At 45.1% G+C, this 14,112-nt stretch overlaps 1 protein-coding gene across 1 annotated transcript in view; it reads right to left on the bottom strand.

Moving 5' to 3' along the window:
• Positions 1 to 11,008, bottom strand: part of tsga10 (testis specific, 10) — a 156,078-nt gene extending 145,070 nt beyond the window's left edge. The window contains exon 1 of the mRNA XM_070892429.1: positions 10,938 to 11,008. The gene's annotated coding sequence lies outside the window, so the exon portion shown is untranslated. The remainder of the gene's footprint in view (positions 1 to 10,937) is intronic.
• Positions 11,009 to 14,112: the final 3,104 nt, after the last annotated feature.

Below are 14,112 nucleotides of genomic sequence, written 5' to 3'. Positions count from 1 at the left end.
GAGTCAGAGGAAATGTATTAGCATGGATAGAGAATTGGCTGGCGAACAGAAAGCAGAGAGCCGGGATAAATGGATCCTTTTCGGGTTGGAAATCGGTGGTTAGTGGTATGCCACAGGGATCAATGCTGGGACCACAACTGTTTACAATATACATAGATGACCTGGAAGAGGGGACCGAGTGTAGTGTAACAAAATTTGCAGATGACACAAAGATTAGTGGGAAAGCAGGTTGTGTAGAGGACACAGAAAGGCTGCAAAGTGATTTAGATAGGTTAAGCGAATGGGCTAAGGTTTGGCAGATGGAATACAATGTGGGAAAGTGTGAGGTCATCCACCTTGGGAAAAAAAAAACAGTAAAAGGGAATATTATTTGAATGGGGAGAAATTACAACATGCTGCGGTGCAGAGGGACCTCGGGGTCCTTGTGCATGAATCCCAAAAAGTTAGTTTGCAGGTGCAGCAGATAATCAGGAAGGCGAATGGAATGTTGGCCTTCATTGCGAGAGGGATGGAGTACAAAAGCAGGGAGGTCCTTCTGCAACTGTATCGGGTATTGGTGAGGCCGCACCTGGAGTGCTGCGTGCAGTTTTGGTCACCTTACTTAAGGAAGAATATACTAGCCTTGGAGGGGGTACAGAGACGATTCACGAGGTTGATTCCGGAGATGAGGGGGTTACCTTATGATAGATTGAGTAGACTGGGTCTTTACTCGTTGGAGTTCAGAAGGATGAGGGGTGATCTTATAGAAACATTTAAAATAATGAAAGGGATAGACAAAATAGAGGCAGAGAGGTTGTTTCCACCGGTCGGGGAGACTAGAACTAGGGGCACAGCCTCAAAATACAGAAGAGCCAATTTAAAACCGAGTTGAGAAGGAATTTCTTCTCCCAGAGGGTTGTGAATCTGTGGAATTCTCTACCCAAGGAAGCAGTTGAGGCTAGCTCATTGAATGTATTCAAGTCACAGATAGATAGATTTTTAACCAATAAGGGAATTAAGGGTTATGGGGAGCGGGCAGGTAAGTGGAGCTGAGTCCACGGCCAGATCAGCCATGATCTTGTTAAATGGCGGAGCAGGCTCGAGGGGTTAGATGGCCTACTCCTGTTCCTAATTCTTATGTTCTTATGTTCTCTCGCCGACCCCGGACTCACGCCTCAGCGACGCACCTCCCGACTGCTGAACTCGCGGCCTTTATAGGCCTCTCGCCGACCCCGGACTCACGCCTCAGCGACGCACCTCCCAACTGCTGAACTTGCAGCCTTTTTTGCAGTGAGAGCAGTGCAAACCATCAAGCAAGGCTTGAAGAGGGTAACTGAAGGCTCATAAGAACATAAGAATTAGGAACAGGAGTAGGCCATCTAGCCCCTCGAGCCTGCTCCGCCATTCAACAAGATCATGGCTGATCTGGCCGTGGACTCAGCTCCACTTACCCGCCCGCACCCCATAACCCTTAATTCCCTTGTTGGTTAAAAATCTATCTATCTGTGATTTGAATACATTCAATGAGCTAGCCTCAACTGCTTCCTTGGGCAGAGAATTCCACAGATTCACAACCCTCTGGGAGAAGAAATCCCGTCTCAACTCGGTTTTAAATTGGCTCCACCGTATTTTGAGGCTGTGCCCCCTAGTTCTAGTCTCCCCGACCAGTGGAAACAACCTCTCTGCCTCTATCTTGTCCATCTCTTTCATTATTTTAAATGTTTCTATAAGATCATCCTTCATCCTTCTGAACTCCAACCAGTAAAGACCCAGTCTCTACTCAATCTATCATAAGGTAACCCCCTCATCTCCGGAATCAGCCTAGTGAATCGTCTCTGTACCCTCTCCAAAGCTAGTATATCCTTCCTTAAATAAGGTGGCCAAAACTGCACGCAGCACTCCAGGTGCGGCCTCACCAATACCCTGTACAGTTGCAGCAGGACCTCCCTACTTTTGTACTCCATCCCTCTCGCAATAAAGGCCAACATTCCATTCGCCTTCCTGATTACCTGCTGCACCTGCAAACTAACTTTTTGGGATTCATGCACAAGGACCCCCAGGTCCCTCTGCACCGCAGCACAATGTAATTTCTCCCCATTCAAATAATATTCCCTTTTACTGTTTTTTTTTCCAAGCTGGATGACCTCACATTTTCCGACATTGTATTCCATCTGCCAAACCTTAGCCCATTTGCGTAACCTATCTAAATCTCTTTGCAGCCTCTCTGTGTCCTCGACACAACCCGCTTTCCCACTAATCTTTATGTCATCTGCAAATTTTGTTACACTCCTGTCCCCTCTTCCAGGTCATCTCTGTATATTGTAAACAGTTGTGGTCCCAGCACTGATCCCTGTGGCACACCACTAACCACCGATTGCCAATCTGAAAAGGACCCATTTATCCCGACTCTCTGCTTTCTGTTCGTTAGCCAATTCTCTATCCATGCTAATACATTTCCTCTGACTCTGCGTACCTCTGACTCGGGATAGGCTCACTGCAGGCGCGCCTATCCCGAGTCCTGCTTAGCTACTGCACGAGACCACACTCACTCACTGGAATCCCACCTGCTGAACTGCTCATGAAAAGAGCACTTAATATAAGGCTCTCGTTAGTTCACCCTAATCTACATGAACAGGCAGAGAGCAGGCGGCTTCAACAAAGTGCATACCATGATAGCACAAATGTGTCACGTGAGATTGAAGTCAATGATCCTGTATTTGTATTAAATTATGGACACGGTCCCAAGTGGCTTCCCGGTACTGTCGTGGCCAAAGAGGGGAGCAGGGTGTTTCGGGTCAAACTTTCAAATGGACTCATTCACCAGGAACACTTGGACCAAATCAAACTCAGATTCACGGACTACCCTGAGCAACCGACTTTGGACCCTACCTTTTTTGATCCCCCAACACCCACACCAGTGGCAACCGACACCACGGTTGACCACGAAGCCGAACCCATCATCCACAGCAGCCCTGCAGGGCCCAACACACCAGGCAGCCCAGCAAGGCTAGCTGCACAGCAGCCCAGCGAAGGCCCAGCAAATGATTCAACAACACCAGCTTTCACATCGAGACGATCAACCAGGGAAGAAGGGCCCCAGATCAACTCACATTGTAAATAGTAAATAGTTACACTAATGACTTTGGGAGGGGGGGGGGGGGGGGGGGGGGGAAATGTTGTTATATATGTGGACTTGTATTTACTCTGTGCAGCCACCAGAGGACTCATTCCCCATAATCCCTTGGGAGCACAGGTATTTACGGCGGCTTCACAGGTTGGAGAAGCACTCTGGAGACCTGCAATAAAAGACTAAGGTCACACTTTACTTTGAGCTCACAGTGTTCAGTCTGACTCTTGCTCCACACACAATAACAATCCCAGTTTTTCCAATCTCTCCACATTACTGAAGTCCCGCTTCCCTGGTAACAGCCTGATAAACCTCCAAGGATTGGATATACTTCCGAAAGAATAGTACCCAGAATTGCACACAATACTCCAGCTAAGGTCTAACCAGTGATTTTTAAAGGTTGAGCATGAATTTCTTGTTTTTGTATTCCATGCTTTTATTTAAAAAGCCAAGTATCCCATACACTTTCTTAGCCGCCATCAACTTGTCATGCCATCTTCAAAGATTTGTGAATATGCATCCCTCTGCTCTTGCACGCACCTCAAAATAGTACCATTTAGATTATACTGCCTCTCCATGTTGTTCCTCCCAAAAGGTACCCCTGCACACTTATCCACATTAAAATGCATGTGCCAGTTGTCTGCCCATTTCACCAGTTTGTCTGTCTTCGTGTAGTTTGCTGCTATCCTGCTCACTATTTACTACGCTGCCAAATTTCATCTCATCCCCGAACTTCGAAATTGTACTCCTTATATCCAAGTCCAGGTGATTTATACATAACAAGAAAATTAATGGTCCTAATACAAACCATGGGGATGCTGCTGCATACTTCTCTCAGAAAAAAACATCTATTCACCACTACTCTCTTCCTTCTATTCCTTAGCCAATTAAGTACACAAATTATCATCGTCCCATTAATCTTACATGCCTTGATTTTCCAGATAAGTCTGTCATGTGGTACTTTTATCAAATGCTTTTGAAACTCCATATATACATCATCTGCACTACCTTCATCAACCTGAAAATGAGGTGCCAACTTTGTGAAGCTACAACACAGAACTACATGCATGCTAAACAGCGGAAGCATCATGCTATAGACAGAACAAAGTGATCCGAAAACCAACGGATCAGATCAAAGCTCTGCAGTCCTGCCACATCCAGTCTGGATGGTGGTGGACAATTCAACAACTAACGGGAGGAGGAGGCTCCATGAACATCCCCATACTCAACAATGTCAGAGCCCATCATGCGAGTGCAAAAGACAAGGCTGAAGAGTTCGCAACCACCTTTAGCCAGAAGTGCCGATTGAATAATACACCTCAGCCTCCTCCAGAGGTCTCCACCATCACAGATGCCAGTCTTCAGCTCATTCGATTCACTCCATGTGATATCAAGAAACATGCTGAGCGCATTGGATACAGTAAACACTATGAACCTCGACAATATCCCGGCTGTCTTGCTGAAACTTGTGCTCCAGAACTAGCCGCACCTCTAGCCAAACTGTTCCAGTACAGCTACAACACTAGCATCTACCCGATAATGTGGAAAATTGCCGAGATATGTCCTGTCCACAATAAGCAAGATAAATCCAATTCAGCTAATTTCCGTCCCATCAGCCTACTCCCAATCATCAGCAAAGTGATGGAAGGTGTAATCGACAGTGCTAACAAGCAGCACTTACTCACTAACAACCTGCTCACAGATGCTCAGTTTGCGTTCTGCCAGGACCACTCGGCTCCAGACGTCATTTACAGCCTTGGTCCAAACATGGAAAAAAGAGGTGAATTCCAGAGGTGAGGGGAGAGTGACTGCCCTTGACGTCAATGCAGTATTTGACCAAGTGTGGCATCAAGGAACCCTAGTAAAATTGGTGGCTGTTGGAGGCCAATCATCTAAGCCCCAGGAGATCGTGGCAGGAGCTCCGCAGGGTAGTGTTCTAGGCTAAATTATCTTCAGCTGCTTCATTAATGCTTTCCTCCATCATAAGGTCAGAAGAGGGGTTCATCGCTGCATGATTGCAGTGTTCAGTTCTATTTGCAATTCCTCAGATAATGAAGCAGTACGTGCCTGCACGCAGCAAGACCTGACAGAGACACATCTAGGCTTGGGCTGATATGCGGCAAGTAACATTTGCGCCACACGAATGCCAGGCAATGACCATCACCAACAAGAGAGAGTGCTACCACTTCCCCTTGATATTCAATGGCATTACCATCATTGAATCCTCCACCATCAACACGCTGGGTGGTCACTCGTTGGAACTTGTCCATAGAAAGAAGAAAAGTAAAAGTGGAGGGCAGAAAAACCCAAGGCAAAAATCAAAAAGGGCCACATTGCAGCAAAATTCTAAAGGGGCAAAGTATGTTAAAAAGACAAGCCTGAAGGCTTTGTGTCAAAATGCGAGAAGTATTTGTAATAAGGTGGACGAATTAACTGCGCAGGCAGCAATGAATGAATATGATATAATTGGGATTAGAAAGACATGGCTCCAGGGTGACCAAGGCTGGGAACTCAACATCCATGGGTATGCAACATTCAGGAAGGATGGACAGAAAGCAAAAGGAGGTGGGGTAGCGTTGCTGCTTAGAGAGGAAATTAACGCAATAGTAAGGAAGGACATTAGCTTGGATGATGTAGAATCTGTATGGGTGGGGCTGCGGAATACCAAAGGGCAGAAAACGCATGTGGGAGTTGTGTACAGACCACTAAACAGGAGGAGAGAGGTTGGGGACAGCTTCAAATGAGAAATTAATGCAATAAAGGTAAAGCAGTTATCATGGGTGACTTTAATCTACATATAGATTGAGCTAACCAAACTGGTAGCAATATGATGGAGGAAGATTTCCTGGAGTGCATTAGGGATGGTTTTCTAGACCAATATGTCGAGGAACCAACTAGAGGGCTGGCCATCCTAGACTGGGTGATGTGTAATGAGAAAGGACTAATTAACATTCTTGTTGTGCGAGGCCCCTTGGGGAAGAATGAACATAATATGGTAGAATCCTTTATTAAGATGGAGAGTGACACAGTTAATTCAGAGACTAGGGTCCTGAACTTGAGGAAAGGTAACTTCGACGGTATGAGGCGTGAATTGGCTAGAATAGACTGCCGAGTGGTACTTAAAGGGTTGGCGGTGGATAGGCATTGGCAAACATTTAAAGATCACATGGATGAACTTCAACAATTGTACATCCCTGTCTGGAGTAAAAATAAAACGGGGAAGGTGGCTCAACCGTTGCTAACAAGGGAAATTAAGGATAGTGTTAAATCCAAGGAAGAGGCATATACATTGGCCAGAAAAAGCAACAAACCTGAGGACTGGGAGAAATTTAGAATTCAGCAGAGGAGGACAAAGGGTTTAATTAGGAGGGGGGGGGGGAAATAGAGTATGAGAGGAAGCTTGCTGGGAACATAAAAACTGACTGCAAAAGCTTCCATAGATATGTGAAGAGAAAAAGATTAGTGAAGACAAACATAGGTCCCTTGCAGTCAGAATCAGGTGAATTGATAATGGGGAACAAAGAAGTGGCAGACCAGTTGAACAAATACTTTGGTTCTGTCTTCACTAAGGAAGACACAAATAACCTTCCAGAAATACTAGGGGACCGAGGGTCTAGTGAAGAGGAGGAACTGAAGGAAATCCTTATTAGACAGGAAATTGTTTTCGGGAAATTGATGGGATTGAAGGCTGATAAAACCCCGGGGCCTGATAGTCTGTATCCCAGAGTACTTAAGGAAGTGGCCTTAGGAATAGTGGATGCATTGGTGATCATTTTCCAACAGTCTATCGACTCTGGATCAGTTCCTATGGACTGGAGGGTAGCTAATGTAACACCACCTTTTAAAAAAGGAGGGAGAGAAAACGGGTAATTAAGACCGGTTAGCCTGACATTAGTAGTGGAGAAAATGTTGGAATCAATTATTAAAGATGAAATGGCAGTGCATTTGGAAAGCAGTGACAGGATCAGTCCAAGTCAGCATGGATTTATGAAAGGGAAATCATGCTTGACAAAACTTCTGGAATTTTTTGAGGATGTAACTGGTAGAGTGGACAAGGGAGAACCAGTGGATGAGGTGTATTTGGACTTTCAAAAGGCTTTCGACAAGGTCCCACACAAGAGATTGGTGTGCAAAATCAAAGCACATGGTATTAGGGGTAATGTACTGACGTGGATAGAGAACTGGTTGGCAGACAGGAAGCAGAGAGTCCGGATAAACTGGTCCTTTTCAGAATGGCAGGCAATGACTAGTGGGGTGCTGCAGGGCTCGGTGCTGGGACCCCAGATATTTACAATATACATCAATGATTTAGATGAAGGAATTGAGTGCAATATCTCCAAGTTTGCAGATGACACTAAGCTGGGTGGCGGCGTGAGCTGTGAGGAGGATGCTGAGAGGCTGCAGAGTGACTTGGACAGGTTAGGTGAGTGAGCAAATGCATAGCAGATGAAGTATAATGTTGATAAATGTGTGGTTATCCACTTTGGTGGCAAAAACATAAGCTTGGTGCCAGATTTGAGGGCCTAATCTTGGAACACTCTCTTCTTCAGGCAGCCAAAGGCTGCGCTGGCGCACTTGAGGCGGTGCTGAACCTTGCCATCGATGTCTACCCTTGCTGATAATAGGCTCCCATGGTATGGAAAGTGGTCCACGTTGTCCAGGACCGTGCCGTGGATCTTGATGACTTGGGGGGTGGGGGGGGGGGGGGGGGGGGGAGCTGTGTGGCGGGGTCAGGTTGATGGAAGACCTTTGTCTTACGGATATTTAGTGTAATTGTTTGGCCTAACCATCACTCTTAGTAAAACCGACGTTCTTTATCAGCCTGCCCCTGGCACCACAGCACCTGCTCCCACAGTCTTCATCGGCAGTATACAACTAAAGTCAGTGCACAGCTTCAAGTACCTTGGCAGCACCATATCAAGTGATGGGTCCTTGGACAAGGAGATTGATGCAAGGATCTGTAAAGCCAGCCAGGCAATTGGTCGCTTGCACACTAAGATGTTGAGGTACCACCACATCCGACTGTCAACTAAACTGTTGGTGTATAGAGCAGTCGTTCTTCTCATCTCTCCTTTATGGATGAGAGACCTGGACACCCTACATGCGTCACATCAAAAAGTTGGAAGCTTTCCATATGCGCAGTCTTAGATCTATACTCCACATACGCTGGCAAAACCGGGTGTCAAACTTTGAGGTTCTGGAGAGTACAATCAACTAGCATCGAGGTGATGATCATGCGAGCCCAGTCCCTCGTCAGCTTCTTCACGGCGAGCTCTGTGAAGGTCGAAGACACCAGGGGCGCCCCCACAAGCGCTACAAAGATTGCATCAAGGCTAACCTCCAGTACTGTGGCATCTGACCAAAGGACTTCGAGAATACAGCAGCTAATAAAATCCAGTAGCGAACCCTCACGAGGACTGCCTGCCAGACCTTCGAAGAAAGCCAATGTCAACGCCTGCGGGACACTAGAGACAGACGACATCAGATGGCAGTACCGTCAGCATCAGGCACATCGAACTTCCCTTGTCCGACGTGCAAGAGACTATGTGCATCCAGAATTGGCCTATACAGCCACGTGAAGACACATGCCATTGACGATGAGCACATCAACGTCTTTGTTGGATATGACAGACTACCAAGATTTAGTGTAAGGCCCATGCTTTCGTACACCTCGGTGAAGATGTTGACAATGACTTGGAGTCCAGCCTCCGAATGTGCGCTGACGCAAGCGCCGTCCGCGTACTGCAGTTCGACGACAGAGGGTGGGACGGTCTTGGATCTGGCCTGGAAGCGACGAAGGTTGACCAGGTTCCCACTGGTTCTGTAGTTTAGTTCCACTCCAGCGGGAAGCTTGTTGAGTGTGAGGTGGAGCATTGCAGCGAGGAAGATCGAGAAGAGGGTTGGCACGATGACGCAGCCCTGCTTGACCCCGGTCCGGACATTGATTGGGTCTGCGGTGGATCCATTGGTCAGGATCACGGCTTGCATGCCATCGTGGAGCAGATGGAGGATGGCGACAAACTTTTGGGGGCAGCCAAAACAGAGGAGGACACTCCATAGTCCCTCGCGGTTAATAGTGTCAAAGGCCTTTTTAAGGTCAAAGGCGGCCATGTCACTGCATTGGTGTAAGAAGTCCATGTGACTACATTGGTGCAATCAGTGGAACCCCTGCATGCTTGGGAGTCCAGACACTCTGGAAAAAGCAAAGAGCTCCCTCTGTCTGCTGTTGCTAACCTTTGTAAAAGCGATTAAATTCTTCAACTCGGCATCAGTGACCTGAAGTGGGCAGCAGTGCAGTGCAGACTCTATTCATCTGATAGCTGTCACCTGAGACAGTTTGAAAGAAGTCAGAACCGTTGAACCTCAAGGCAGTAGTGATCTTTACTAATACAGACAGAGGCTTGGCGGTCTGACTGTAATAGATGTCAAAGTTTCAAAACCGCATCCCCCAGTGAAACATAAGTGACAAAGACAGCTCCTCAGATATGTTCAAGTGACTGGTATTGTTCATATATCTGCCCTTCTCCAATGCAGGCACACCTGGCTCTGCTCATGGGTGCAGAATTCCTCATCCTCATCCTGAGGGGAATTCCGAAAGGAATTGCCACCTATACAACAGGGGCTGTTTCTAGTCATAGGGCAAGAGGGATAACTGCAAAATGGAAAATTAAAAATATTTTTAAATGAACAGCAAAAACTAACCAAAATAGCTACAAATCCGCAACTTCACTGTCACTTGCTAAACCAACTTATGTATAGCTTGAAGAACCCAAATTGTGCAGATAAGGGAGTCAGCTTATCAGTGCATCTATTTTGTACCACAACATATTGATGATGTTGCATTTGAGGAGCAATCATCAGAAAATATCGGTGAGGGAAGCACTGCTCTAATTTACATATTTTTGCTCATTAATAATGCTCAAGCATTCCAGCAACATGAACTTTCAGCACAACCCGGTCAAAAGAAAAATCGGCGTAATGACCCAGACCCTGATTTTCCATGTTAGATGGCCCACAGCCACAGAGTATAAAATCTCTTCAATTGTTAATTATTTGAAAATTCACAGATACATTGAAATCAGTAATAAATATTGTGAGTGGGTGGCACTCTCACCCGAGTCAGAAGGTTGTGGGTTCAAGTCCCACTCCAGGAACTTGAGCACATAATCCATACTGACACTCGTGCACTGTCAGAGGTGCCGTCTTTCAGATGAGATGTTAAACTGAGGACTCCGTCTGCTCCCTCAAGTAGATGTAAAAGATCCCGTGGCATTATTTCGAAGAAGAGCAGGGGTGTTATCCCTGGTGTCCTGGCCAATATTTATCCCTTAATCAACAATCACAGATTATCTGGTCATTATCACATTGCTGTTTGTGGGAGCTTGCTGTGCGCAAAATGTGCACAACAGTGATTACACTCCAAAAGTACTTCATTGGCTGTAAAGCACTTTGACACATCCGGTGGTTGTGAACGGCACTATATAAATGCAAGTCTTCCTTTCTTTATGTGTTCAGTTTATGAACAGCAGTACTGCAATATATTTATATCAAGATTTTTAAACCAGTATCAATGGCATAGTAGCATATACTTAATTCCAGGATTAAAGATACATCCACGGTCAGTGGTTGTGACTAAGGATTCATAGCTACACCATTTCTAGATGAACTAAGGACATATGATTTTCAGACTTTCTTTGGCTTCATTGAATGGAAGCCATAGTTACTCTTTCTAAAGTAGCATTGTATTTTTCTTTGCAATTAAAGATTTAAAGTGAAAATCAACCAGTACAAAATCTATCATACTGTTGATAAATTCTAAATTCTAACCCACCTCAGCAATTTTTATTTCATTACATGCAACAGCGAGTGTTAACTCTTTATCCTGTTCAAACTTCTCAGTTAATCGATCTATCTCATTAAGTTCATTGGAGAGCTCCTGGTTCTTGTTTGTTAACTTCTTCACTTGGCGGGATACATCTTCTTTGCTTTGCACCAAACCATGGATTTGTCTCTCCAAAGTATGATTTGTCTTCTCTAGCTGCTCAATCTGAAAGCATAAAATAAAATTACTTTATCTTTTTAATTAATTATTACCCTGCCCCACACGATATATCCATGACATTATAGGAAACAAAATTCACTTATATAGTACCTTTAACTGACATCATGTAGTTCTACTCCCACCTGTCCCAACACAGCCAGCATATTTCCAGCACCGAGGTTTCCTCCCACCAATGTCGTCCCCTCTGGAGTACCTTTCCCTTTCCTCGTTTCCTCATTGACCACTCAGCAACATAATCCGTAGACAGATGGTCAGTATCCACATGTACACTGATTACATCGAGTTCTACCTCTCCACTTCTCCACAAGTACCTGTGTTGTCAGACTGACTGCCCAACATAGCAGTGGAGGGGCCAAAGTTTCATATTCAACTCCTGTCTAAAAGTCTCTATCTTGCCAGTAACCCTTCCTCTCCCTAGATACTCGCTCCGGCTGATCCAGATTGTGCACAATCTCAAGCATCCATTTCAACTCTGAGCTTCAAATCTCTTGCCCTGTCTGTCACCAAGATTGCTAACTTCTACCTTCACAATACTGTCCCCACCTTTGTCCTTGCCTCGGTCAGACTGCCACTGTAACTTATTTATGTCTTTGTTATTTGCAACTTCTATATTCCTCTCCTCGAAAGCCTCCCAAATATCATTCCCCATGAGTTCCAACTTGTCCAAAACTCTGTCGATCACATCCTGCCCTGCACTAAGTCACACTCAAGTGCCACAAGCCCTACTGTTGCCGATCTCCATGTCCCATGCTGTTCACTTTGGTCCTCCAATCTGCCCTTCTAAACATCACCTCAGTTAGATATGCAAATATTGGTAATAAGATGATGAAATCCCTTTAAGCTAGACATAAATACCTGGTCTGGACACCTGAAGCTAGATATACTAAAATAAATAGGTGATTAGCCAGCACAGACACGATGGACTGAATGGCCTCCTTCTGTTCTGTATCATTTTATGATTCTAGTGAAAATAGTGAACTTTTATCTGACATTGTTCTGAGTTTGTTACATTTGGGAGAAATTGCCCAATGGCAATGTTATTTAAACTGCTAGTATTTTTTGATACCACTGTGGACAAAGGACATTCAAACAACTTTTAACAATGTTCTACAGCAATGATTAATCTGATGATTGGGTCAAAATAATAGAGAATAAAATAAAGCACTGGATAGAACAGCAGAGGCAGTCGTAAATTGGAACTTTTCAAGCTGAAAATGTTATGAGCAGAATACTCCAGGGATTTAACATGGGCATTTACTATTTTTATTAAATATGTATCACTTGGATAAGAGCATCATAGGTCTACAATCAATAGCAAAATAGGAGGCAGAGAAAATAATCATAGAACAGAATCACATGGCCCGATATTAACAGAGAACCGGTGTAGTGCGAGGGAGGCCAAAACTGGCCAAAGAATTCGGCAAAGCCAAGGACAGGAGATTCTGCCTTTAAGTATATTGTTGTGCCACCTCCCATCCAGCAGCAGGCCAAATGGGAGAGAGGGAACACTAGCGACAGGAGGCTGCAGCCGACGACCCATGGGGACGGTGCCTGCCACTGGGAAAGGAACATCAGCTCCAGGCTGCGATTGAGAGAGCTGGTGGAGTGGGGTGGGATGGGGGGGGGGGGCGGGTGTGGGTGTGGGGGGTGGGTGTGGGTGTGGGGTGGTCGAAGACTCCCTTGAAATGCCTGGGAGGAGAAAATGTGCTCCTCCTGGACCACCAGGAGTGCTAAAAGAGCCACTTTGATTGAGGAGCCTGCGGCTCCTGCCTCGGTTCAGCTGTCGGAAATCCCACAGCCTCGCCCGCACTTACTATTCATTTTAATTTGCGTTACCGATGATGTCATCAGGCCACAACTTTGGCCTGTTATTAAGGTCCTCGCCCATTTGCGGGAGCCTTGCCCTAGACTGATTTCTGCATTTTAAAGTTTAAAGGGGCAGCAATGGAGTCTGGTTGCCCGAACCTAATATTTTAAGCCCCCGATAGCCCATTGTACCTGTTCTGGCACTTTGAAAGAGCTATTCAATTAATTGCACTCTCACTTTTTCCCCATAGTTCGACATAATTTCCCTTTTCAAGTATTTATCCAATTTCCTTTTGAAAGTTATTATTGAATTTTGTTCCACCACCCTTTCAGTCAGTGCATTTCAGATCACAATAACTCGCTGAGTATAAGAAATTCTCATCTTCCCCCCCCCTCCCCCGGTTCTTTTGCCAATCATCTTAAACCTGTATCCTCTGATTAGCGACCTTCCTGCCAGTGGAAGCAGTTTCTCCCTATCTAAACTATTAAAACACTTCATAAATTTGAACATCTCTATTAAATCGACCCTGCTCTAAAAGGAGAATAAGAAAAACAATACAACCATGGTCAGAACGATTTGCAACTTTTAGGTAATTGTTCCTATAGGGTCAGATACCAGTCAATGTGAACATGTACAAAATAATTAGACAGTAGTGCATTATAGAGTGGAAGGATGCAGACTTGATTTTCCATGCCCCTCTGTTGAGTTTCTCATTTGCTTACAGTAAAATGTCCACATAGGAACAGGAGTAAGCCATTCAGCTCGTTCAGCCTGATACATCATTTAATTAGATCATGGCCTATCAGCTCCATTTACCTGCCTTTAATCCATACCCCTCAATATCTTAACCTTCGATACCCTAACCCAACAAAAATCTATTGATCTGTCTTAAAAGTTCCAGTTGTTCCAGCATCCACAGCCTGTTGGGGAGGGAATTCCACATCCATTACGCTGTAAAAAAAAAAGTGCTTCCTGATTTCACTCCTAAATGGTCTGGCTCTAATTTTAAGATTGTGCCCCTTTGTTCTAGATTCCCTCACCAGAGGAAATAGCTTCTCTGTATCTACTCTATTGAATCCTTTCATTTTAAATACTTCAATTAGATCATCCCTCAACCTTCAAAAGGGAATACAGCCC

Source organism: Pristiophorus japonicus, chromosome 10 (genome assembly GCF_044704955.1).
Source record: "Pristiophorus japonicus isolate sPriJap1 chromosome 10, sPriJap1.hap1, whole genome shotgun sequence".
NCBI lineage: Eukaryota > Metazoa > Chordata > Chondrichthyes > Pristiophoridae > Pristiophorus > Pristiophorus japonicus.
The sequence above is the reverse complement of the archived record's forward strand: the minus strand, read 5'-3'. Positions and strand labels throughout refer to the sequence as shown.